Genomic DNA, 19,914 nt, shown 5'->3' on the forward strand with positions numbered 1-19,914 from the left:
CAGTTTTCAAACTTGCCCCTTTTTTATCACTTTCCAAACTTTGCCAAATTGTGGTAATATTTGGTTCCTTCGATAGCTCAGTTGGTAGAGCGGTGGACTGTAGCGGTTAAGTTCCTCAGAAATCCATAGGTCACTGGTTCGAATCCGGTGCGAAGGATAAATTTTTCAAACTTGCCCCTTTTTTATCACTTTCCAAACTTTGCCAAATTGTGGTAATATCTCGTTCCTTCGATAGCTCAGTTGGTAGAGCGGTGGACTGTAGCGGTTAAGTTCCTCAGAAATCCATAGGTCACTGGTTCGAATCCGGTTCGAACGATAAATTTTTCAAACTTGCCCCTTTTTTTATCACTTTGCAAACTTTGCCAAATTGTGGTAATATCCCGTTCCTTCGATAGCTCAGTTGGTAGAGCGGTAGAATGTTGTGGTTAAGTTCCTCAGAAATCCATAGGTCACTGGTTCGAATCCGGTTCGAAGGATAAATTGTTCAAACTTGCCCCTTTTTTATCACTTGGCAAACTTTGCCAAATTGTGGTAATATTTCGTTCCTTCGATAGCTCAGTTGGTAGATCGGTGGACTGCATCGGTTAAGTTCTTCAGAAATCCGTAGGTCACTGGTTCGAATCCGGTTAGAAGGATGAATTTTTCAAACTTGCCCCTTTGTTATCACTTGCTAAACGTTGACAAATTGTACCAATATCGCGTTCCTTCGATAGCTCATTTGGAAGAGCGGTTGACTATAGCGATTAAATTCTTCAGAAATCCATAGGTCACTGGTTCGAATCCGGTTCGAAGGATAATTTTTCAAACTTGCCCCTTTTTTATCACTTTGCAAACTTTGCCAAATTGTGGTACTATCTCGTTCCTTCGATAGCTCAGTTGGTAGAGCGGTGGACTGTAGCGGTGAAGTTCCTCAGAAATCCATAGGTCGCTGATTCGAATCCGGTTCGAAGGATAAATTTTTCAAACTTGCCCCTTTTTTTTCACTTGGCAAACTTTGACAAATTGTGGTAATATTTCGTTCCTTCTATAGCTCAGTTGGTAGAGCGGTGGACTGTAGCGGTTAAGTTCCTCAGAAATCCATAGGTCACTGGTTCGAATCCGGTTCGAAGGATAAATTTTTCAAACTTGCTCCTTTTTTATCACTTGGCAAACTTTGCCAAATTGTGGCGATGTCTCGTTCCTTCGATAGCTCAGTTGGTAGAGCGATGGACTGTAGCGGTTAAGTTCTTCTGAAATCCATAGGTCACTGGTTCGAATCCGGTTCGAAGGATACATTTTTCAAACTTGCCCCTTTTTTATCACTTTCCAAACTTTGCCAAATTGTGGTAATATCTCGTTCCTTCGATAGCTCAGTTGGTAGAGCGGTGGACTGTAGCGCTTAAGTTCTTCAGAAATCCATAGGTCACTGATTACAAACCGGTTCGAAGGATAAATTTTTCAAACTTGCCCCTTTTTTATCACTTTACAAACTTTGCCAAATTGTTGTAATATCTCGTTCCTTCGATAGCTCAGTTGGTAGAGCGGTGGACTGTAGCGTTAAAGTTCTTCAGAAATCCATAGGTCACTGGTTCGAATCCGGTTCGAAGGATACATTTTTCAAACTTGCCCCTTTTTTATCACTTGCCAAACTTTGCCAAATTGTTGCAATATCTGGTTCCTTCGATAGCTCAGTTGGTAGAGCGGTGGACTGTAGCGGTAATGTTCTTCAGAAATCCGTATGTCACTGGTTCGAATCCGGTTCGAAGGATAAATTTTTCAAACTTGCCCCTTTGTTATCACTTGTTAAACGTTGACAAATTGTACCAATATCTCATTCCTTCGATAGCTCATTTGGAAGAGCGGTTGACTGTAGCGATTAAATTCCTCAGAATTCCATAGGTCATTGGTTCGAATCCGCTTCGAAGGATACATTTTTCAAACTTGCCCCTTTTTTATCACTTTCCAAACTTTGCCAAATTGTGGTACTATCTCGTTCCTTCGATAGCTCAGTTGGTAGAGCGGTGGACTGTAGCGGTTAAGTTCCTCAGAAATCCATAGGTCACTGGTTCGAATCCGGTTCGAAGGATAGGTTTGTCAAACTTGCCCATTTTTATCACTTGGCAAACTTTGCCAAATTGTGTTAATATCTCGTTCCTTCGATAGCTCAGTTAGTAGAGCGGTGGACTGTAGCGGTTAAGTTCCTCAGAAATCCATAGGTCACTGGTTCGAATCCGGTTCGAAGGATAAATTTTTCAAACTTGCCCCTTTTTTATCACTTTGCAAACTTTGCCAAATTGTGGTACTATCTCGTTCCTTCGATAGCTCAGTTGGCAGAGCGGTGGACTGTAGCGGTTAAGTTCCTCAGAAATCCATAGGTCACTGGTTCGAATCCGGTTCCAAGGATAAATTTTTCAAACTTGCCCATTTTTATCACTTGCCAAACTTTGCCAAATTGTGTTAATATCTCGTTCCTTCGATAGCTCAGTTGGTAGAGCGGTGGACTGTAGCGATTGAGTTCCTCAGAAATCCATAGGTCACTGGTTCGAATCCGGTTCGAAGGATAAATTTTTTAAACTTGCCCCTTTTTTATCACTTGGCAAACTTTGCCAAATTGTGGCGATGTCTCGTTCCTTCGATAGCTCAGTTGGTAGAGCGGTGGACTGTAGCGCTTAAGTTCTTCAGAAATCCATAGGTCACTGATTGTAAACCGGTTCGAAGGATAAATTTTTCAAACTTGCCCCTTTTTTATCACTTTACAAATTTTGCCAAAGTGTTGTAATATCTCGTTCCTTCGATAGCTCAGTTGGTAGAGCGGTGGACTGTAGCGGTTAAGTTCTTCAGAAATCCATAGGTCACTGGTTCGAATCCGGTTCGAAGGATAAATTTTTCAAACTTGCCCCTTTTTCATCACTTGCCAAACTTTGCCAAATTGTGGCAATATCTGGTTCCTTCGATAGCTCAGTTGGTAGAGCGGTGGACTGTAGCGGTAAAGTTCTTCAGAAATCCGTAGGTCACTGGTTCGAATCCGGTTCGAAGGATAAATTTTTTAAACTTCCCCCTTTGTTATCACTTGCTAAACGTTGACAAATTGTACCAATATCTCGTTGCTTCGATACCTCAATTGGAAGAGCGGTTGACTGTAGCGATTAAATTCTTCAGAAATCCATAGGTCACTGGTTCGAATCCGGTTCGAAGGATAAATTTTTCAAACTTGCCCCTTTTTATCACTTTCAAAACTTTGCCAAATTGTGGTACTATGTCGTTCCTTCGATAGCTCAGTTGGTAGAGCGGTGGACTGTAGCGGTTAAGTTCCTCAGAAATCCATAGGTCACTGGTTCGAAGGATTAATTTTTCAAACTTGCCCCTTTTTTATCACTTGGCAAACTTTGACAAATAGTGGTAATATTTCGTTCCTTCGATAGCGCAGTTGGTAGAGCGGTGGACTGTAGCGGTAAATTCCTCAGAAATCCATACGTCACTGGTTCGAATCCGGTTCCAAGGATAAATTTTTCAAACTTGCCCATTTTTATCACTTGCCAAACTTTGCCAAATTGTGTTAATATCTCGTTCCTTCGATAGCTCAGTTGGTAGAGCGGTGGACTGTAGCGGTTGAGTTCCTCAGAAATCCATAGGTCACTGGTTCGAAGGATAAATTTTTTAAACTTGCCCCTTTTTTATCACTTGGCAAACTTTGCCAAATTGTGGCGATGTCTCGTTCCTTCGATAGCTCAGTTGGTAGAGCGATGGACTGTAGCGGTTAAGTTCTTCTGAAATCCATAGGTCACTGGTTCGAATCCGGTTCGAAGGATAAATTTTTCAAACTTGCCCCTTTTTTATCACTTTCCAAACTTTGCCAAATTGTGGTACTATCTCGTTCCTTCGATAGCTCAGTTGGTAGAGCGGTGGACTGTAGCGGTTAAGTTCCTCAGAAATCCATAGGTCACTGGTTCGAATCCGGTTCGAAGGATAAAATTTTCAAACTTGCCCCTTTTTTATCACTTTCCAAACTTTGCCAAATTGTGGTAATATCTCGTTCCTTCGATAGCTCAGTTGGTAGAGCGGTGGACTGTAGCGGTGAAGTTCCTCAGAAGTCCATAGGTCGCTGGTTCGAATCCGGTTCGAAGTATAAATTTTTCAAACTTGCTCCTTTTTTATCACTTGGCAAACTTTGACAAATTGTGGTAATATTTCGTTTCTTCGATAGCTCAGTTGGTAGAGCGGTGGACTGTAGCGCTTAAGTTCTTCAGAAATCCATAGGTCACTGATTGTAAACCGGTTCGAAGGATAAATTTTTCAAACTTGCCCCTTTTTTATCACTTTACAAACTTTGCCAAATTGTTGTAATATCTCGTTGCTTCGATACCTCAATTGGAAGAGCGGTTGACTGTAGCGATTAAATTCTTCAGAAATCCATAGGTCACTGGTTCGAATCCGTTTCGAAGGATAAATTTTTCAAACTTGCCCCTTTTTATCACTTTCAAAACTTTGCCAAATTGTGGTACTATCTCGTTCCTTCGATAGCTCAGTTGGTAGAGCGGTGGACTGTAGCGGTTAAGTTCCTCAGAAATCCATAGGTCACTGGTTCGAAGGATAAATTTTTCAAACTTGCCCCTTTTTTATCACTTGGCAAACTTTGACAAATTGTGGTAATATTTCGTTCCTTCGATAGCGCAGTTGGTAGAGCGGTGGACTGTAGCGCTTAAGTTCTTCAGAAATCCATAGGTCACTGATTGTAAACCGGTTCGAAGGATAAATTTTTCAAACTTGCCCCTTTGTTATCACTTGTTAAACGTTGACAAATTGTACCGATATCTCGTTCCTTCGATAGCTCATTTGGAAGAGCGGTTGACTGTAGCGATTAAATTCTTCAGAATTCCATAGGTCATTGGTTCGAATCCGCTTCGAAGGATACATTTTTCAAACTTGCCCCTTTTTTATCACTTTCCAAACTTTGCCAAATTGTGGTACTATCTCGTTCCTTCGATAGCTCAGTTGGTAGAGCGGTGGACTGTAGCGGTTAACTTCCTCAGAAATCCATAGGTCACTGGTTCGAATCCGGTTCGAAGGATAGGTTTGTCAAACTTGCCTATTTTTATCACTTGGCAAACTTTGCCAAATTGTGGTACTATCTCGTTCGTTCGATAGCTCAGTTGGCAGAGCGGTGGACTGTAGCGGTTAAGTTCCTCAGAAATCCATAGGTCACTGGTTCGAATCCGGTTCCAAGGATAAATTTTTCAAACTTGCCCATTTTTATCACTTGCCAAACTTTGCCAAATTGTGTTAATATCTCGTTCCTTCGATAGCTCAGTTGGTAGAGCGGTGGACTGTAGCGGTTGAGTTCCTCAGAAATCCATAGGTCACTGGTTCGAATCCGGTTCGAAGGATAAATTTTTTAAACTTGCCCCTTTTTTATCACTTGGCAAACTTTGCCAAATTGTGGCGATGCCTCGTTCCTTCGATAGCTCAGTTGGTAGAGCGGTGGACTGTAGCGCTTAAGTTCTTCAGAAATCCATAGGTCACTGATTGTAAACCGGTTCGAAGGATAAATTTTTCAAACTTGCCCCTTTTTTATCACTTTACAAACTTTGCCAAATTGTTGTAATATCTCGTTCCTTCGATAGCTCAGTTGGTAGAGCGGTGGACTGTAGCGGTTAAGTTCTTCAGAAATCCATAGGTCACTGGTTCGAATCCGGTTCGAAGGATAAATTTTTCAAACTTGCCCCTTTTTCATCACTTGCCAAACTTTGCCAAATTGTGGCAATATCTGGTTCCTTCGATAGCTCAGTTGGTAGAGCGGTGGACTGTAGCGGTAAAGTTCTTCAGAAATCCGTAGGTCACTGGTTCGAATCCGGTTCGAAGGATAAATTTTTCAAACTTGCCCCTTTGTTATCACTTGCTAAACGTTGACAAATTGTACCAATATCTCGTTGCTTCGATACATCAATTGGAAGAGCGGTTGACTGTAGCGATTAAATTCTTCAGAAATCCATAGGTCACTGGTTCGAATCCGGTTCGAAGGATACATTTTTCAAACTTGCCCCTTTTTATCACTTTCAAAACTTTGCCAAATTGTGGTACTATCTCGTTCCTTCGATAGCTCAGTTGGTAGAGCGGTGGACTGTAGCGGTTAAGTTCCTCAGAAATCCATAGGTCACAGGTTCAAGGATAAATTTTTCAAACTTGCCCCTTTTTTATCACTTGGCAAACTTTGACAAATTGTGGTAATATTTCGTTCCTTCGATAGCGCAGTTGGTAGAGCGGTGGACTGTAGCGGTAAGTTCCTCAGAAATCCATAGGTCACTGGTTCGAATCCGGTTCCAAGGATAAATTTTTCAAACTTGCCCATTTTTATCACTTGCCAAACTTTGCCAAATTGTGTTAATATCTCGTTCCTTTGATAGCTCAGTTGGTAGAGCGGTGGACTGTAGCGGTTGAGTTCCTCAGAAATCCATAGGTCACTGGTTCGAATCCGGTTCGAAGGATAAATTTTTTAAACTTGCCCCTTTTTTATCACTTGGTAAACTTTGCCAAATTGTGGCGATGTCTCGTTCCTTCGATAGCTCAGTTGGTAGAGCGATGGACTGTAGCGGTTAAGTTCTTCTGAAATCCATAGGTCACTGGTTCGAATCCGGTTCGAAGGATAAATTTTTCAAACTTGCCCCTTTTTTATCACTTTCCAAACTTTGCCAAATTGTGGTACTATCTCGTTCCTTCGATAGCTCAGTTGGTAGAGCGGTGGACTGTAGCGGTTAAGTTCCTCAGAAATCCATAGGTCACTGGTTCGAATCCGGTTCGAAGTATAAAATTTTCAAACTTGCCCCTTTTTTATCACTTTCAAAACTTTGCCAAATTGTGGTAATATCTCGTTCCTTCGATAGCTCAGTTGGTAGAGCGGTGGACTGTAGCGGTGAAGTTCCTCAGAAGTCCATAGGTCGCTGGTTCGAATCCGGTTCGAAGTATAAATTTTTCAAACTTGCTCCTTTTTTATCACTTGGCAAACTTTAACAAATTGTGGTAATATCTCGTTCCTTCGATAGCTCAGTTGGTAGAGCGGTGGACTGTAGCGGTTAAGTTCTTCAGAAATCTATAGGTCACTGGTTCGAATCCGGTTCGAAGGATAAATTTTTCAAACTTGCCCCTTTTTCATCACTTGCCAAACTTTGCCAAATTGTGGCAATATCTGGTTCCTTCGATAGCTCAGTTGGTAGAGCGGTGGACTGTAGCGGTAAAGTTCTTCAGAAATCCGTAGGTCACTGGTTCGAATCCGGTTCGAAGGACAAATTTTTCAAACTTGCCCCTTTGTTATCACTTGCTAAACGTTGACAAATTGTACCAATATCTCGTTCCTTCGATACCTCAATTGGAAGAGCGGTTGACTGTAGCGATTAAATTCTTCAGAAATCCATAGGTCACTGGTTCGAATCCGGTTCGAAGGATAAATTTTTCAAACTTGCCCCTTTTTATCACTTTCAAAACTTTGCCAAATTGTGGTACTATCTCGTTCCTTCGATAGCTCAGTTGGTAGAGCGGTGGACTGTAGCGGTTAAGTTCCTCAGAAATCCATAGGTCACTGGTTCGAAGGATAAATTTTTCAAACTTGCCCCTTTTTTATCACTTGGCAAACTTTGACAAATTGTGGTAATATTTCGTTCCTTCGATAGCGCAGTTGGTAGAGCGGTGGACTGTAGCGCTTAAGTTCTTCAGAAATCCATAGGTCACTGGTTCGAATCCGGTTCGAAGGATAAATTTTTTAAACTTGCCCCTTTTTATCACTTGGCAAACTTTGACAAATTGTGGTAATTTTTCGTTCCTTCGATAGCTCAGTTGGTAGAGCGGTGGACTGTAGCTCTTAAGTTCTTCAGAAATCCATAGGTCTCTGATTGTAAACCGGTTCGAAGGATAATTTTTTCAAACTTGCACCTTTTTTATCACTTTCAAAACTTTGCCAAATTGTGGTAATATCTCGTTCCTTCGATAGCTCAGTTGGTAGAGCAGTGGACTGTAGCGGTTAAGTTCTTCAGAAATCCATAGGTCACTGGTTCGAATCCGGTTCGAAGGATAAATTTTTCAAACTTGCCCCTTTTTTATCACTTGTCAAACTTTGCCAAATTGTGGCAATATCTGGTTCCTTCGATAGCTCAGTTGGTAGAGCGGTGGACTGTAGCGGTAAAGTTCTTCAGAAATCCGTAGGTCACTGGTTCGAAGGTTAAATTTTTCAAACTTACCCCTTTGTTATCACTTGTCAAACATTGACAAATTGTACCAATATCTCGGTCCTTCGATAGCTCATTTGGAAGAGCGGTTGACTGTAGCGGTAAAGTTCTTCAGAAATCCGTAGGTCACTGGTTCGAATCCGGTTCGAAGGATAAATTTTTCAAACTTGCCCCTTTTTTATCACTTTCCAAACTTTGCCAAATTGTAGTACTATCTCGTTCCTTCGATAGCTCAGTTGGTAGAGCGGTGGACTGTAGCGGTTAAGTTCCTCAGAAATCCATAGGTCACTGGTTCGAATCCGGTTCCAAGGATAAATTTTTCAAACTTGCCCATTTTTATCACTTGCCAAACTTTGTCAAATTGTGGTAATATCTCGTTCCTTCGAAAGCTCAGTTGGTAGAGCGGTGGACTGTAGCGGTTAAGTTCCTCAGAAATCCATAGGTCACTGGTTCGAATCCGGTTCGAAGGATAAATTTTTCAAACTTGCCCCTTTTTTATCACTTGGCAAACTCCCAAATTTTGGCGATGTCTCGTTCCTTCGATAGCTCAGTTGGTAGAGCGATGGACTGTAGCGGTTAAGTTCTTCTGAAATCCATAGGTCACTGGTTCGAATCCGGTTCGAAGGATAAATTTTTCAAACTTGCCCCTTTTTTATCACTTTCCAAACTTTGCCAAATTGTGGTACTATCTCGTTCCTTCGATAGCTCAGTTGGTAGAGCGGTGGACTGTAGCGGTTAAGTTCCTCAGAAATCCATAGGTCACTGGTTCTAGTCCGGTTCGAAGGATAAATTTTTCAAACTTGCCCCTTTTTTATCACTTTCCAAACCTTGCCAAATTGTGGTACTATCTCGTTCCTTCGATAGCTCAGTTGGTAGAGCGGTGGACTGTAGCGGTTAAGTTCCCCAGAAATCCATAGGTCACTGGTTCGAATCCGGTTCGAAGGATAAATTTTTCAAACTTGCCCATTTTTATCACTTGCCAAACTTTGTCAAATTGTGGTAATATCTCGTTCCTTCGATAGCTCAGTTGTTAGAGCGGTGGACTGTAGCGGTTAAGTTCCTCAGAAATCCATAGGTCACTGGTTCGAATCCGGTTCGAAGGATAAATTTTTCAAACTTGCCCCTTTTTTATCACTTGGCAAACTGCCAAATTTTGGCGATGTCTCGTTCCTTCGATAGCTCAGTTGGTAGAGCGATGGACTGTAGCGGTTAAGTTCTTCTGAAATCCATAGGTCACTGGTTCGAATCCGGTTCGAAGGATAAATTTTTCAAACTTGCCCCTTTTTTATCACTTTCCAAACTTTGCCAAATTGTGGTACTATCTCGTTCCTTCGATAGCTCAGTTGGTAGAGCGGTGGACTGTAGCGGTTAAGTTCCTCAGAAATCCATAGGTCACTGGTTCTAGTCCGGTTCGAAGGATAAATTTTTCAAACTTGCCCCTTTTTTATCACTTTCCAAACTTTGCCAAATTGTGGTAATATCTCGTTCCTTCGATAGCTCAGTTGGTAGAGCGGTGGACTGTAGCGCTTAAGTTCTTCAGAAATCCATAGGTCACTGATTGTAAATCGGTTCGAAGGATAAATTTTTCAAACTTGCCCCTTTTTTATCACTTGCCAAACTTTGCCAAATTGTGGCAATATCTGGTTCCTTCGATAGCTCAGTTGGTAGAGCGGTGGACTGTAGCGGTAAAGTTCTTCAGAAATCCGTAGGTCAATGGTTCGAATCCGGTTCAAAGGATAAATTTTTCAAACTTGCCCCTTTGTTATCACTTGCTAAACATTGACAAATTGTACCAATATCTCGTTCCTTCGATACCTCAATTGGAAGAGCGGTGGACTGTAGCGATTAAATTCTTCAGAAATCCATAGGTCACTGGTTCGAAGGATAAATTTTTCAAACTTGCCCATTTTTATCACTTGCCAAACTTTGCCAAATTGTGGTAATATCTCGTTCCTTCGATAGCTCAGTTGGTAGAGCGGTGGACTGTAGCGGTTAAGTTCCTCAGAAATCCATAGGTCACTGGTTCGAATCCGGTTCGAAGGATAAATTTTTCAAACTTGTCCCTTTTTTATCACTTTCCAAACTTTGCCAAATTGTGGTAATATCTCGTTCCTTCGATAGCTCAGTTGGTAGAGCGGTGGACTGTTGCGGTTAAGTTTTTCAGAAATCCATAGGTCACTGGTTCGAATCCGGTTGGAAGGATAATTTTTTCAAACTTGCCCCTTTATTATCACTTTCAAAACTTTGCCAAATTGTGGCAATATCTCGTTCCTTCGATAGCTCAGTTGGTACAGCGGTGGACTGTAGCGGTAAAGTTCTTCAGAAATCCGTAGATCACTGGTTCGAATCCGGTTCGAAGGATAAATTTTTCAAACTTGCCCCTTTGTTATCACTTGCTAAACGTTGACAAATTGTACCAATATCTCGTTCTTTCGATACCTCAATTGGAAGAGCGGTTGACTGTAGCGATTGAATTCTTCAGAAATCCATAGGTCACTGGTTCGAATCCGGTTCGAAGGATAAATTTTTCAAACTTGCCCCGTTTTATCACTTTCAAAACTTTGCCAAATTGTAGTACTATCTCGTTCCTTCGATAGCTCAGTTGGTAGAGAGGTGGACTGTAGCGGTTAAGTTCCTCAGAAATCCATAGGTCACTGGTTCGAATCCGGTTCGAAGGATAAATTTTTCAAACTTGCCCATTTTTATCACTTGCCAAACTTTGTCAAATTGTGGTAATATCTCGTTCCTTCGATAGCTTAGTTGGTAGAGCGGTGGACTGTAGCGGTTAAGTTCCTCTGAAATCCATAGGTCACTGGTTCGAATCCGGTTCGAAGGATAAATTTTTCAAACTTGCCCCTTTTTTATCACTTGCCAAACTTTGCCAAATTGTGGCAATATCTGGTTCCTTCGATAGCTCAGTTGGTAGAGCGGTGGACTGTAGCGGTAAAGTTCTTCAGAAATCCGTAGGTCAATGGTTCGAATCCGGTTCAAAGGATAAATTTTTCAAACTTGTCCCTTTGTTATCACTTGCTAAACATTGACAAATTGTACCAATATCTCGTTCCTTCGATACCTCAATTGGAAGAGCGGTGGACTGTAGCGATTAAATTCTTCAGAAATCCATAGGTCACTGGTTCGAAGGATAAATTTTTCAAACTTGCCCATTTTTATCACTTGCCAAACTTTGCCAAATTGTGGTAATATCTCGTTCCTTCGATAGCTCAGTTGGTAGAGCGGTGGACTGTAGCGGTTAAGTTCCTCAGAAATCCATAGGTCACTGGTTCGAATCCGGTTCGAAGGATAAATTTTTCAAACTTGTCCCTTTTTTATCACTTTCCAAACTTTGCCAAATTGTGGTAATATCTCGTTCCTTCGATAGCTCAGTTGGTAGAGCGGTGGACTGTTGCGGTTAAGTTTTTCAGAAATCCATAGGTCACTGGTTCGAATCCGGTTGGAAGGATAATTTTTTCAAACTTGCCCCTTTATTATCACTTTCAAAACTTTGCCAAATTGTGGCAATATCTCGTTCCTTCGATAGCTCAGTTGGTACAGCGGTGGACTGTAGCGGTAAAGTTCTTCAGAAATCCGTAGATCACTGGTTCGAATCCGGTTCGAAGGATAAATTTTTCAAACTTGCCCCTTTGTTATCACTTGCTAAACGTTGACAAATTGTACCAATATCTCGTTCTTTCGATACCTCAATTGGAAGAGCGGTTGACTGTAGCGATTGAATTCTTCAGAAATCCATAGGTCACTGGTTCGAATCCGGTTCGAAGGATAAATTTTTCAAACTTGCCCCTTTTTATCACTTTCAAAACTTTGCCAAATTGTAGTACTATCTCGTTCCTTCGATAGCTCAGTTGGTAGAGCGGTGGACTGTAGCGGTTAAGTTCCTCAGAAATCCATAGGTCACTGGTTCGAATCCGGTTCGAAGGATAAATTTTTCAAACTTGCCCATTTTTATCACTTGCCAAACTTTGTCAAATTGTGGTAATATCTCGTTCCTTCGATAGCTTAGTTGGTAGAGCGGTGGACTGTAGCGGTTAAGTTCCTCTGAAATCCATAGGTCACTGGTTCGAATCCGGTTCGAAGGATAAATTTTTCAAACTTGCCCCTTTTTTATCACTTGGCAAACTGCCAAATTTTGGCGATGTCTCGTTCCTTCGATAGCTCAGTTGGTAGAGCGATGGACTGTAGCGGTTAAGTTCTTCTGAAATCCATAGGTCACTGGTTCGAATCCGGTTCGAAGGATAAATTTTTCAAACTTGCCCCTTTTTTATCACTTTCCAAACTTTGCCAAATTGTGGTACTATCTCGTTCCTTCGATAGCTCAGTTGGTAGAGCGGTGGACTGTAGCGGTTAAGTTCCTCAGAAATCCATAGGTCACTAGTTCGAATCCGGTTCGAAGGATAAATTTTTCAAACTTGCCCCTTTTTTATCACTTTACAAACTTTGCCAAATTGTTGTAATATCTCGTTCCTTCGATAGCTCAGTTGGTAGAGCGGTGGACTGTAGCGGTTAAGTTCTTCAGAAATCCATAGGTCACTGGTTCGAATCCGGTTCGATGGATAAATTTTTCAAACTTGCCCCTTTTTTATCACTTGCCAAACTTTGCTAAATTGTGGCAATATCTGGTTCCTTCGATAGCTCAGTTGGTAGAGCGGTTGACTGTAGCGGTAAAGTTCTTCAGAAATCCGTAGGTCACTGGTTTGAATCCGGTTCGAAGGATAAATTTTTCAAACTTGCCCCTTTGTTATCACTTGCTAAACGTTGACAAATTGTACCAATATCTCGTTCCTTCGATACCTCAATTGGAAGAGCGGTGGACTGTAGCGATTAAATTCTTCAGAAATCCATAGGTCACTGGCTCGAATCCGGTTGGAAGGACAAATTTTTCAAACTTGCCCATTTTTATCACTTGCCAAACTTTGCCAAATTGTGTTAATATCTCGTTCCTTCGATAGCTCAGTTGCTAGAGCGGTGGACTGTAGCGGTTAAGTTCCTCAGAAATCCATAGGTCACTGGTTCGAATCCGGTTCGAAGGATAAATTTTTCAAACTTGCCCCTTTTTATCACTTTCCAAACTTTGCCAAATTGTGGTAATATCTCGTTCCTTCGATAGCTCAGTTGGTAGAGCGGTGGACTGTAGCGGTTAAGTTCTTCAGAAATCCATAGGTCACTGGTTCGAATCCGGTTCGAACGATAATTTTTTCAAACTTGCCCCTTTATTATCACTTTCAAAACTTTGCCAAATTGTGGTAATATCTCGTTCCTTCGATAGCTCAGTTGGTAGAGCGGTGGACTGTAGCGGTAAAGTTCTTCAGAAATCCGTAGATCACTGGTTCGAATCCGGTTCGAAGGATAAATTTTTCAAACTTGCCCCTTTGTTATCACTTGCTAAACGTTGACAAATTGTACCAATATCTCGTTCCTTCGATACCTCAATTGGAAGAGCGGTGGACTGTAGCGGTAAAGTTCTTCAGAAATCCATAGGTCACTTGTTCGAATCCGGTTCGAAGGATAAATTTTTCAAACTTGGCCCATTTTTATCACTTGCCAAACTTTGCCAAATTGTGGCAATATCTGGTTCCTTCGATAGCTCAGTTGGTAGAGCGGTGGACTGTAGCGGTTAAGTTCTTCAGAAATCCGTAGGTCACTGGTTCGAATCCGGTTCGAAGGATAATTTTTTCAAACTTGCCCCTTTGTTATCACTTGCTAAACGTTGACAAATTGTACCAATATCTCGTTCCTTCGATACCTCAATTGGAAGAGCGGTGGACTGTAGCGGTAAAATTTTTCAGAAATCCGTAGGTCACTGGTTCGAATCCGGTTCGAAGGATAAATTTTTCAAACTTGCCCCTTTTTTATCACTTTCCAAACTTTGCCAAATTGTGGCAATATCTGGTTCCTTCGATAGCTCAGTTGGTAGAGCGGTGGACTGTAGCGGTAAAGTTCTTCAGAAATCCGTAGGTCAATGGTTCGAATCCGGTTCGAAGGATAAATTTTTCAAACTTGCCCCTTTGTTATCACTTGCTAAACGTTGACAAAATGTACCAATATCTCGTTCCTTCGATACCTCAATTGGAAGAGCGGTGGACTGTAGCGATTAAATTCTTCAGAAATCCATAGGCCACTGGTTCGAATCCGGTTCGAAGGATAAATTTTTCAAACTTGCCCATTTTTATCACTTGTCAAACTTTGCCAAATTGTGGTAATATCTCGTTCCTTCGATAGCTCAGTTGGTAGAGCGGTGGACTGTAGCGGTTAAGTTCCTCAGAAATCCATAGGTCACTGGTTCGAATCCGGTTCGAAGGATAAATTTTTCAAACTTGCCCCTTTTTTATCTCTTTCCAAACTTTGCCAAATTGTGGTAATATCTCGTTCCTTCGATAGCTCAGTTGGTAGAGCGGTGGACTGTAGCGGTTAAGTTCTTCAGAAATCCATAGGTCACTGGTTCGAATCCGGTTCGAAGGATAATTTTTTCAAACTTGCCCCTTTATTATCACTTTCAAAACTTTGCCAAATTGTGGTAATATCTCGTTCCTTCGATAGCTCAGTTGGTAGAGCGGTGGACTGTAGCGGTAAAGTTCTTCAGAAATCCGTAGATCACTGGTTCGAATCCGGTTCGAAGGATAAATTTTTCAAACTTGCCCTTTTGTTATCATTTGCTAAACGTTGACAAATTGTACCAATATCTCGTTTCTTCGATACCTCAATTGGAAGAGCGGTGGACTGTAGCGGTAAAGTTCTTCAGAAATCCATAGGTCACTTGTTCGAATCCGGTTCGAAGGATAAATTTTTCAAACTTGGCCCATTTTTATCACTTGCCAAACTTTGCCAAATTGTGGCAATATCTGGTTCCTTCGATAGCTCAGTTGGTAGAGCGGTGAACTGTAGCGGTAAAGTTCTTCAGAAATCCGTAGGTCACTGGTTCGAATCCGGTTCGAAGGATCAATTTTTCAAACTTGCCCTTTTGTTATCACTTGCTAAACGTTGACAAATTGTACCAATATCTCGTTCCTTCGATACCTCAATTGGAAGAGCGGTGGACTGTAGCGATTAAATTCTTCAGAAATCCATAGGTCACTGGTTCGAATCCGGTTCGAAGGATAAATTTTTCAAACTTGCCCATTTTTATCACTTGCCAAACTTTGCCAAATTGTATTAATATCTCGTTCTTTCGATAACTCAGTTGGTAGAGCGGTGGACTGTAGCGGTTAAGTTCCTCAGAAATCCATAGGTCACTGGTTCGAATCCGGTTCGAAGGATAAATTTTTCAAACTTGCCCCTTTTTTATCACTTGCCAAACTTTGCCAAATTGTGGTAATATCTCCTTCCTTCGATAGCTCAGTTGGTAGAGCGGTGGACTGTAGCGGTTAAGTTCCTCAGAAATCCATAGGTCACTGGTTCGAATCCGGTTCAAAGGATAAATTTTTCAAACTTGCCCCTTTTTTATCACTTGCCAAACTTTGCCAAATTGTTGCAATATCTCGTTCCTTCGATAGTTCAGTTTGTAGAGCGGTGGACTGTAGCGGTAAAGTTCTTCAGAAATCCGTAGGTCATTGGTTCGAATCCGGTTCGAAGGATAAATTTTTCAAACTTGCCCCTTTTTTATCACTTGCCAAACTTTGCCAAATTGTATTAATATCTCGTTCCTTCGATAGCTCAGTTAGTAGAGCGGTGGACTGTAGCGGTTAAGTTCCTCAGAAATCCATAGGTCACTGGTTCGAATCCGGTTCGAAGGATAAATTTTTCAAACTTGCCCCTTTTTTATCACTTTTCAAACTTTGCCAAATTGTGGTAATATCTCGTTCCTTCGATAGCTCAGTTGGTAGAGCGGTGGACTGTAGCGGTGAAGTTCTTCAGAAATCCATAGGTCTCTGATTGTAAACCGGTTCGAAGGATAAATTTTTCAAACTTGCACCTTTTTTATCACTTTCAAAACTTTGCCAAATTGTGCTAATATCTCGTTCCTTCGATAGCTCAGTTGGTAGAGCGGTGGACTGTAGCGGTTAAGTTCTTCAGAAATCCATAGGTCACTGGTTCGAATCCGGTTCGAAGGATAAATTTTTCAAACTTGCCCCTTTTTTATCACTTTGCAAACTTTGCCAAATTGTGGTAATATCTCGTTCCTTCGATAGCTCAGTTGGTAGACCGGTGGACTGTAGCGGTGAAGTTCCTCAGCAGTCCATAGGTCGTTCGTTCGAATCCGGTTCGAAGGATAAATTTTTCAAACTTGCCCCTTTTTTATCACTTGGCAAACTTTGACAAATTGTGGTAATATTTCGTTCCTTCGATAGCTCAGTTGGTAGAGCGGTGGACTGTAGCGCTTAAGTTCTTCAGATATCCATAGGTCACTGGTTCGAATCCGGTTCGAAGGATAAATTTTTCAAACTTGCCCCTTTTTTATCACTTTTCAAACTTTGCCAAATTGTGGTAATATCTCGTTCCTTCGATAGCTCAGTTGGTAGAGCGGTGGACTGTAGTGGTGAAGTTCCTCAGAAGTCCATAGGTCGCTGGTTCGAATCCGGTTCGAAGGATAAATTTTTCAAACTTGCCCCTTTTTTATCACTTGGCAAACTTTGACAAATTGTGGTAATATTTCGTTCCTTCGATAGCTCAGTTGGTAGAGCGGTGGACTGTAGCGCTTAAGTTCTTCAGAAATCCATAGGTCACTGATTGTAAACCGGTTCGAAGGATAAATTTTTCAAACTTGTCCCTTTTTTATCACTTTGCAAACTTTGCCAAATTGTGGAAATATCTCGTTCCTTCGATAGCTCAGTTGGTAGAGCGGTGGACTGTAGCGGTTAAGTTCTTCAGAAATCCATAGGTCACTGGTTCGAATCCGGTTCGAAGTATAATTTTTCAAACTTGCCCCTTTGTTATCACTTGCTAAACGTTGACAAATTGTGGCAATATCTGGTTCCTTCGATAACTCAATTGGTAGAGCGGTGGACTTTAGCGATTAAATTCTTCAGAAATCCATAGGTCACTGGTTCGAATCCGGTTCGAAGGATAAATTTTTCAAACTTGCCCACTTTTATCACTTGCCAAACTTTGCCAAATTGTATTAATATCTCGTTACTTCGATAGCTCAGTTGGTAGAGCGGTGGACTGTAGCGGTTAAGTTGCTCAGAAATCCATAGGTCACTGGTTCGAATCCGCTTCGAAGGATCAATTTTTCAAACTTGCCCCTTTTTTATCACTTTCAAAACTTTGCCAAATTGTGGTAATATCTCGTTCCTTCGATAGCTCAGTTGGTAGAGCGGTGGACTGAAGCGGTTAAGTTCTTCAGAAATCCATAGGTCACTGGTTCGATTCCGGTTCGAAGGATACATTTTTCAAACTTGCCCCTTTTTTATCACTTGCCAAACTTTGCCAAATTGTGGCAATATCTGGTTCCTTCGATAGCTCAGTTGGTAGAGCGGTGGACTGTAGCGGTAATGTTCTTCAGAAATCTGTAGGTCACTGGTTCGAATCCGGTTTGAAGGATAAATTTTTCAAACTTGCCCCTTTGTTATCACTTGCTAAACGTTGACAAATTGTACCAAAATCTCGTTCCTTCGATAGCTCATTTGGAAGAGCGGTTGACTGTAGCGATTAAATTCTTCAGAAATCCATAGGTCACTGGTTCGAATCCGGTTCGAAGGATGAATTTTTCAAACTTGCCCCTTTTTTATCACTTTCCAAACTTTGCCAAATTGTGGTACTATCTCGTTCCTTCGATAGCTCAGTTGGTAGAGCGGTGGACTGTAGCGGTTAAGTTCCTCAGAAATCCATAGGTCACTGGTTCGAATCCGGTTCGAAGGATAGATTTGTCAAACTTGCCCATTTTTATCACTTGGCAAACTTTGCCAAATTGTGTTAATATCTCGTTCCTTCGACAGCTCAGTTGGTAGAGCGGTGGACTGTAGCGGTTAAGTTCCTCAGAAATCCATAGGTCACTGTTTCGAATCCTTTTCGAAGGATAGATTTGTCAAACTTGCCCATTTTTTATCACTTGGCAAACTTTGCCAAATTGTGTTAATATCTCGTTCCTTCGATAGCTCGGTTAGTAGAGCGGTGGACTGTAGCGGTTAAGTTCCTCAGAAATTCATAGGTCACTGGTTCGAATCCGGTTCGAAGGATAAATTTTTCAAAGTTGCCCCTTTTTATCACTTTCCAAACTTTGCCAAATTGTGGTACTGTCTCGTTCCTTCTATAGATCGGTTGGTAGAGCGGTGGACTGTAGCGGTTAAGTTCCTCAGAAATCCATAGGTCACTGGTTCGAATCCGGTTCGAAGGATAAATTTTTCAAACTTGGCCCTTTTTATCACTTTCAAAACTTTGCCAAATTGTTGTACTTTCTCGTTCCTTCGATAGCTCAGTTAGTAGAGCGGTGGACTGTAGCGGTTAAGTTCCTCAGAAATCCATAGGTCACTGGTTCGAATCCGGTTCAAAGGATAAATTTTTCAAACTTGCCCCTTTTTTATCACTTGGCAAACTTTGACAAATTGTGGTCATATTTCGTTTCTTCGATAGCTCAGTTGGTAGAGCGGTGGACTGTAGCGCTTAAGTTCTTCAGAAATCCATAGGTCTCTGATTGTAAACCGGTTCGAAGGATAAATTTTTCAAACTTGCCCCTTTTTTATCACTTTCAAAACTTTGCCAAATTGTGGTAATATCTCGTTCCTTCGATAGCTCAGTTGGTAGAGCGGTGGACTGTAGCGGTTAAGTTCTTCAGAAATCCATAGGTCACTGATTCGAATCCGGTTCGAAGGATAAATTTTTCAAACTTGCCCCTTTTTTATCACTTGGCAAACTTTGACAAATTGTGGTAATATTTCGTTCCTTCGATAGCTCAGTTGGTAGAGCGGTGGACTGTAGCGGTGAAGTTCCTCAGAAATCCATAGATCTCTGATTGTAAACCGGTTCGAAGGATACATTTTTCCAACTTGCCCCTTTTTTATCACTTTTCAAACTTTGCCAAATTGTTGTAATATCTCGTTCCTTCGATAGCTCAGTTGGTAGAGCGGTGGACTGTAGCGGTTAAGTTCCTCAGAAATCCATAGGTCACTGGTTCGAATCCGGTTCGAAGGATAAATTTTTCAAACTTGCCCCTTTTTTATCACTTTGCAAACTTTGCCAAATTGTGGTACTATCTCGTTCCTTCGATAGCTCAGTTGGCAGAGCGGTGGACTGTAGCGCTTAAGTTCTTCAGAAATCCATAGGTCACTGGTTCTAATCCGGTTCGAAGGATAAATTTTTCAAACTTGCCCCTTTTTTATCACTTTCCAAACTTTGCCAAATTGTGGTACTATCTCGTTCCTTCGATAGCTCAGTTGGCAGAACGGTGGACTGTAGCGCTTAAGTTCCTCAGAAATCCATAGGTCACTGGTTCGAATCCGGTTCGAAGGATAGATTTGTCAAACTTGCCCATTTTTATCACTTGGCAAACTTTGCCAAATTGTGTTAATATCTCGTTCCTTCGACAGCTCAGTTAGTAGAGCGGTGGACTGTAGCTGTTAAGTTCCTCAGAAATCCATACGTCACTGGTTCGAATCCGGTTCCAAGGATAAATTTTTCAAACTTGACCATTTTTATCACTTGCCAAACTTTGCCAAATTGTGTTAATATCTCGTTCCTTCGATAGCTCAGTTGGTAGAGCGGTGGACTGTAGCGGTTAAGTTCTTCTGAAATCCATAGGTCACTGGTTCGAATCCGGTTCGAAGGATAAATTTTT

At 41.4% G+C, this 19,914-nt stretch overlaps 1 protein-coding gene and 56 non-coding genes across 57 annotated transcripts in view; all 57 read left to right on the forward strand.

Moving 5' to 3' along the window:
- LOC146168571 (protein FAM227B-like) overlaps positions 1–19,914 on the forward strand; it is a 154,735-nt gene that overhangs the window by 49,862 nt on the left and 84,959 nt on the right. The gene's annotated exons all lie outside the window — the stretch shown is intronic.
- Positions 67–157, forward strand: Trnay-gua (transfer RNA tyrosine (anticodon GUA)). Its single transcript is given in 2 exon segments — positions 67–103; positions 122–157. It is a non-coding gene; the product is annotated as a tRNA-Tyr (tRNA).
- On the forward strand, positions 704–794 carry Trnay-aua (transfer RNA tyrosine (anticodon AUA)). The gene is given in 2 exon segments: positions 704–740; positions 759–794. It is a non-coding gene; the product is annotated as a tRNA-Tyr (tRNA).
- On the forward strand, positions 1,021–1,111 carry Trnay-gua (transfer RNA tyrosine (anticodon GUA)). The gene is given in 2 exon segments: positions 1,021–1,057; positions 1,076–1,111. It is a non-coding gene; the product is annotated as a tRNA-Tyr (tRNA).
- Trnay-gua (transfer RNA tyrosine (anticodon GUA)) lies at positions 1,180–1,270 on the forward strand. The gene is given in 2 exon segments: positions 1,180–1,216; positions 1,235–1,270. It is a non-coding gene; the product is annotated as a tRNA-Tyr (tRNA).
- Trnay-gua (transfer RNA tyrosine (anticodon GUA)) lies at positions 1,498–1,588 on the forward strand. The gene is given in 2 exon segments: positions 1,498–1,534; positions 1,553–1,588. It is a non-coding gene; the product is annotated as a tRNA-Tyr (tRNA).
- On the forward strand, positions 1,657–1,747 carry Trnay-gua (transfer RNA tyrosine (anticodon GUA)). The gene is given in 2 exon segments: positions 1,657–1,693; positions 1,712–1,747. It is a non-coding gene; the product is annotated as a tRNA-Tyr (tRNA).
- Trnay-gua (transfer RNA tyrosine (anticodon GUA)) lies at positions 1,975–2,065 on the forward strand. Its single transcript is given in 2 exon segments — positions 1,975–2,011; positions 2,030–2,065. It is a non-coding gene; the product is annotated as a tRNA-Tyr (tRNA).
- Trnay-gua (transfer RNA tyrosine (anticodon GUA)) lies at positions 2,133–2,223 on the forward strand. The gene is given in 2 exon segments: positions 2,133–2,169; positions 2,188–2,223. It is a non-coding gene; the product is annotated as a tRNA-Tyr (tRNA).
- On the forward strand, positions 2,450–2,540 carry Trnay-gua (transfer RNA tyrosine (anticodon GUA)). The gene is given in 2 exon segments: positions 2,450–2,486; positions 2,505–2,540. It is a non-coding gene; the product is annotated as a tRNA-Tyr (tRNA).
- Positions 2,768–2,858, forward strand: Trnay-gua (transfer RNA tyrosine (anticodon GUA)). The gene is given in 2 exon segments: positions 2,768–2,804; positions 2,823–2,858. It is a non-coding gene; the product is annotated as a tRNA-Tyr (tRNA).
- Trnay-gua (transfer RNA tyrosine (anticodon GUA)) lies at positions 2,927–3,017 on the forward strand. Its single transcript is given in 2 exon segments — positions 2,927–2,963; positions 2,982–3,017. It is a non-coding gene; the product is annotated as a tRNA-Tyr (tRNA).
- Trnay-gua (transfer RNA tyrosine (anticodon GUA)) lies at positions 3,697–3,787 on the forward strand. Its single transcript is given in 2 exon segments — positions 3,697–3,733; positions 3,752–3,787. It is a non-coding gene; the product is annotated as a tRNA-Tyr (tRNA).
- Positions 3,856–3,946, forward strand: Trnay-gua (transfer RNA tyrosine (anticodon GUA)). Its single transcript is given in 2 exon segments — positions 3,856–3,892; positions 3,911–3,946. It is a non-coding gene; the product is annotated as a tRNA-Tyr (tRNA).
- On the forward strand, positions 4,957–5,047 carry Trnay-gua (transfer RNA tyrosine (anticodon GUA)). Its single transcript is given in 2 exon segments — positions 4,957–4,993; positions 5,012–5,047. It is a non-coding gene; the product is annotated as a tRNA-Tyr (tRNA).
- Positions 5,273–5,363, forward strand: Trnay-gua (transfer RNA tyrosine (anticodon GUA)). The gene is given in 2 exon segments: positions 5,273–5,309; positions 5,328–5,363. It is a non-coding gene; the product is annotated as a tRNA-Tyr (tRNA).
- On the forward strand, positions 5,591–5,681 carry Trnay-gua (transfer RNA tyrosine (anticodon GUA)). The gene is given in 2 exon segments: positions 5,591–5,627; positions 5,646–5,681. It is a non-coding gene; the product is annotated as a tRNA-Tyr (tRNA).
- On the forward strand, positions 5,750–5,840 carry Trnay-gua (transfer RNA tyrosine (anticodon GUA)). The gene is given in 2 exon segments: positions 5,750–5,786; positions 5,805–5,840. It is a non-coding gene; the product is annotated as a tRNA-Tyr (tRNA).
- On the forward strand, positions 6,371–6,461 carry Trnay-gua (transfer RNA tyrosine (anticodon GUA)). The gene is given in 2 exon segments: positions 6,371–6,407; positions 6,426–6,461. It is a non-coding gene; the product is annotated as a tRNA-Tyr (tRNA).
- Positions 6,530–6,620, forward strand: Trnay-gua (transfer RNA tyrosine (anticodon GUA)). Its single transcript is given in 2 exon segments — positions 6,530–6,566; positions 6,585–6,620. It is a non-coding gene; the product is annotated as a tRNA-Tyr (tRNA).
- On the forward strand, positions 6,689–6,779 carry Trnay-gua (transfer RNA tyrosine (anticodon GUA)). Its single transcript is given in 2 exon segments — positions 6,689–6,725; positions 6,744–6,779. It is a non-coding gene; the product is annotated as a tRNA-Tyr (tRNA).
- Positions 7,007–7,097, forward strand: Trnay-gua (transfer RNA tyrosine (anticodon GUA)). Its single transcript is given in 2 exon segments — positions 7,007–7,043; positions 7,062–7,097. It is a non-coding gene; the product is annotated as a tRNA-Tyr (tRNA).
- On the forward strand, positions 7,166–7,256 carry Trnay-gua (transfer RNA tyrosine (anticodon GUA)). Its single transcript is given in 2 exon segments — positions 7,166–7,202; positions 7,221–7,256. It is a non-coding gene; the product is annotated as a tRNA-Tyr (tRNA).
- Positions 7,948–8,038, forward strand: Trnay-gua (transfer RNA tyrosine (anticodon GUA)). The gene is given in 2 exon segments: positions 7,948–7,984; positions 8,003–8,038. It is a non-coding gene; the product is annotated as a tRNA-Tyr (tRNA).
- On the forward strand, positions 8,414–8,504 carry Trnay-gua (transfer RNA tyrosine (anticodon GUA)). The gene is given in 2 exon segments: positions 8,414–8,450; positions 8,469–8,504. It is a non-coding gene; the product is annotated as a tRNA-Tyr (tRNA).
- On the forward strand, positions 8,572–8,662 carry Trnay-gua (transfer RNA tyrosine (anticodon GUA)). The gene is given in 2 exon segments: positions 8,572–8,608; positions 8,627–8,662. It is a non-coding gene; the product is annotated as a tRNA-Tyr (tRNA).
- Positions 8,729–8,819, forward strand: Trnay-gua (transfer RNA tyrosine (anticodon GUA)). Its single transcript is given in 2 exon segments — positions 8,729–8,765; positions 8,784–8,819. It is a non-coding gene; the product is annotated as a tRNA-Tyr (tRNA).
- On the forward strand, positions 9,047–9,137 carry Trnay-gua (transfer RNA tyrosine (anticodon GUA)). The gene is given in 2 exon segments: positions 9,047–9,083; positions 9,102–9,137. It is a non-coding gene; the product is annotated as a tRNA-Tyr (tRNA).
- Trnay-gua (transfer RNA tyrosine (anticodon GUA)) lies at positions 9,205–9,295 on the forward strand. Its single transcript is given in 2 exon segments — positions 9,205–9,241; positions 9,260–9,295. It is a non-coding gene; the product is annotated as a tRNA-Tyr (tRNA).
- Trnay-gua (transfer RNA tyrosine (anticodon GUA)) lies at positions 9,362–9,452 on the forward strand. The gene is given in 2 exon segments: positions 9,362–9,398; positions 9,417–9,452. It is a non-coding gene; the product is annotated as a tRNA-Tyr (tRNA).
- Positions 9,521–9,611, forward strand: Trnay-gua (transfer RNA tyrosine (anticodon GUA)). The gene is given in 2 exon segments: positions 9,521–9,557; positions 9,576–9,611. It is a non-coding gene; the product is annotated as a tRNA-Tyr (tRNA).
- Positions 10,145–10,235, forward strand: Trnay-gua (transfer RNA tyrosine (anticodon GUA)). Its single transcript is given in 2 exon segments — positions 10,145–10,181; positions 10,200–10,235. It is a non-coding gene; the product is annotated as a tRNA-Tyr (tRNA).
- On the forward strand, positions 10,304–10,394 carry Trnan-guu (transfer RNA asparagine (anticodon GUU)). Its single transcript is given in 2 exon segments — positions 10,304–10,340; positions 10,359–10,394. It is a non-coding gene; the product is annotated as a tRNA-Asn (tRNA).
- Trnay-gua (transfer RNA tyrosine (anticodon GUA)) lies at positions 10,938–11,028 on the forward strand. The gene is given in 2 exon segments: positions 10,938–10,974; positions 10,993–11,028. It is a non-coding gene; the product is annotated as a tRNA-Tyr (tRNA).
- Trnay-gua (transfer RNA tyrosine (anticodon GUA)) lies at positions 11,403–11,493 on the forward strand. Its single transcript is given in 2 exon segments — positions 11,403–11,439; positions 11,458–11,493. It is a non-coding gene; the product is annotated as a tRNA-Tyr (tRNA).
- Trnan-guu (transfer RNA asparagine (anticodon GUU)) lies at positions 11,562–11,652 on the forward strand. Its single transcript is given in 2 exon segments — positions 11,562–11,598; positions 11,617–11,652. It is a non-coding gene; the product is annotated as a tRNA-Asn (tRNA).
- Positions 12,038–12,128, forward strand: Trnay-gua (transfer RNA tyrosine (anticodon GUA)). The gene is given in 2 exon segments: positions 12,038–12,074; positions 12,093–12,128. It is a non-coding gene; the product is annotated as a tRNA-Tyr (tRNA).
- On the forward strand, positions 12,196–12,286 carry Trnay-gua (transfer RNA tyrosine (anticodon GUA)). Its single transcript is given in 2 exon segments — positions 12,196–12,232; positions 12,251–12,286. It is a non-coding gene; the product is annotated as a tRNA-Tyr (tRNA).
- Trnay-gua (transfer RNA tyrosine (anticodon GUA)) lies at positions 12,353–12,443 on the forward strand. The gene is given in 2 exon segments: positions 12,353–12,389; positions 12,408–12,443. It is a non-coding gene; the product is annotated as a tRNA-Tyr (tRNA).
- On the forward strand, positions 12,512–12,602 carry Trnay-gua (transfer RNA tyrosine (anticodon GUA)). Its single transcript is given in 2 exon segments — positions 12,512–12,548; positions 12,567–12,602. It is a non-coding gene; the product is annotated as a tRNA-Tyr (tRNA).
- On the forward strand, positions 12,671–12,761 carry Trnay-gua (transfer RNA tyrosine (anticodon GUA)). Its single transcript is given in 2 exon segments — positions 12,671–12,707; positions 12,726–12,761. It is a non-coding gene; the product is annotated as a tRNA-Tyr (tRNA).
- Positions 13,147–13,237, forward strand: Trnay-gua (transfer RNA tyrosine (anticodon GUA)). The gene is given in 2 exon segments: positions 13,147–13,183; positions 13,202–13,237. It is a non-coding gene; the product is annotated as a tRNA-Tyr (tRNA).
- On the forward strand, positions 13,464–13,554 carry Trnay-gua (transfer RNA tyrosine (anticodon GUA)). The gene is given in 2 exon segments: positions 13,464–13,500; positions 13,519–13,554. It is a non-coding gene; the product is annotated as a tRNA-Tyr (tRNA).
- On the forward strand, positions 13,782–13,872 carry Trnay-gua (transfer RNA tyrosine (anticodon GUA)). The gene is given in 2 exon segments: positions 13,782–13,818; positions 13,837–13,872. It is a non-coding gene; the product is annotated as a tRNA-Tyr (tRNA).
- Positions 14,417–14,507, forward strand: Trnay-gua (transfer RNA tyrosine (anticodon GUA)). The gene is given in 2 exon segments: positions 14,417–14,453; positions 14,472–14,507. It is a non-coding gene; the product is annotated as a tRNA-Tyr (tRNA).
- Positions 14,576–14,666, forward strand: Trnay-gua (transfer RNA tyrosine (anticodon GUA)). The gene is given in 2 exon segments: positions 14,576–14,612; positions 14,631–14,666. It is a non-coding gene; the product is annotated as a tRNA-Tyr (tRNA).
- On the forward strand, positions 14,735–14,825 carry Trnay-gua (transfer RNA tyrosine (anticodon GUA)). The gene is given in 2 exon segments: positions 14,735–14,771; positions 14,790–14,825. It is a non-coding gene; the product is annotated as a tRNA-Tyr (tRNA).
- On the forward strand, positions 15,529–15,619 carry Trnay-gua (transfer RNA tyrosine (anticodon GUA)). Its single transcript is given in 2 exon segments — positions 15,529–15,565; positions 15,584–15,619. It is a non-coding gene; the product is annotated as a tRNA-Tyr (tRNA).
- Positions 15,847–15,937, forward strand: Trnay-gua (transfer RNA tyrosine (anticodon GUA)). Its single transcript is given in 2 exon segments — positions 15,847–15,883; positions 15,902–15,937. It is a non-coding gene; the product is annotated as a tRNA-Tyr (tRNA).
- Positions 16,165–16,255, forward strand: Trnay-gua (transfer RNA tyrosine (anticodon GUA)). The gene is given in 2 exon segments: positions 16,165–16,201; positions 16,220–16,255. It is a non-coding gene; the product is annotated as a tRNA-Tyr (tRNA).
- On the forward strand, positions 16,483–16,573 carry Trnay-gua (transfer RNA tyrosine (anticodon GUA)). Its single transcript is given in 2 exon segments — positions 16,483–16,519; positions 16,538–16,573. It is a non-coding gene; the product is annotated as a tRNA-Tyr (tRNA).
- Positions 16,642–16,732, forward strand: Trnay-gua (transfer RNA tyrosine (anticodon GUA)). Its single transcript is given in 2 exon segments — positions 16,642–16,678; positions 16,697–16,732. It is a non-coding gene; the product is annotated as a tRNA-Tyr (tRNA).
- Trnay-gua (transfer RNA tyrosine (anticodon GUA)) lies at positions 16,960–17,050 on the forward strand. Its single transcript is given in 2 exon segments — positions 16,960–16,996; positions 17,015–17,050. It is a non-coding gene; the product is annotated as a tRNA-Tyr (tRNA).
- On the forward strand, positions 17,912–18,002 carry Trnay-gua (transfer RNA tyrosine (anticodon GUA)). The gene is given in 2 exon segments: positions 17,912–17,948; positions 17,967–18,002. It is a non-coding gene; the product is annotated as a tRNA-Tyr (tRNA).
- On the forward strand, positions 18,863–18,953 carry Trnay-gua (transfer RNA tyrosine (anticodon GUA)). Its single transcript is given in 2 exon segments — positions 18,863–18,899; positions 18,918–18,953. It is a non-coding gene; the product is annotated as a tRNA-Tyr (tRNA).
- Positions 19,181–19,271, forward strand: Trnay-gua (transfer RNA tyrosine (anticodon GUA)). Its single transcript is given in 2 exon segments — positions 19,181–19,217; positions 19,236–19,271. It is a non-coding gene; the product is annotated as a tRNA-Tyr (tRNA).
- Trnay-gua (transfer RNA tyrosine (anticodon GUA)) lies at positions 19,815–19,905 on the forward strand. The gene is given in 2 exon segments: positions 19,815–19,851; positions 19,870–19,905. It is a non-coding gene; the product is annotated as a tRNA-Tyr (tRNA).

Source organism: Ascidiella aspersa, chromosome 1 (genome assembly GCF_963924565.1).
Source record: "Ascidiella aspersa chromosome 1, kaAscAspe10.2, whole genome shotgun sequence".
In the NCBI taxonomy this organism is placed as follows: domain Eukaryota; kingdom Metazoa; phylum Chordata; class Ascidiacea; order Phlebobranchia; family Ascidiidae; genus Ascidiella; species Ascidiella aspersa.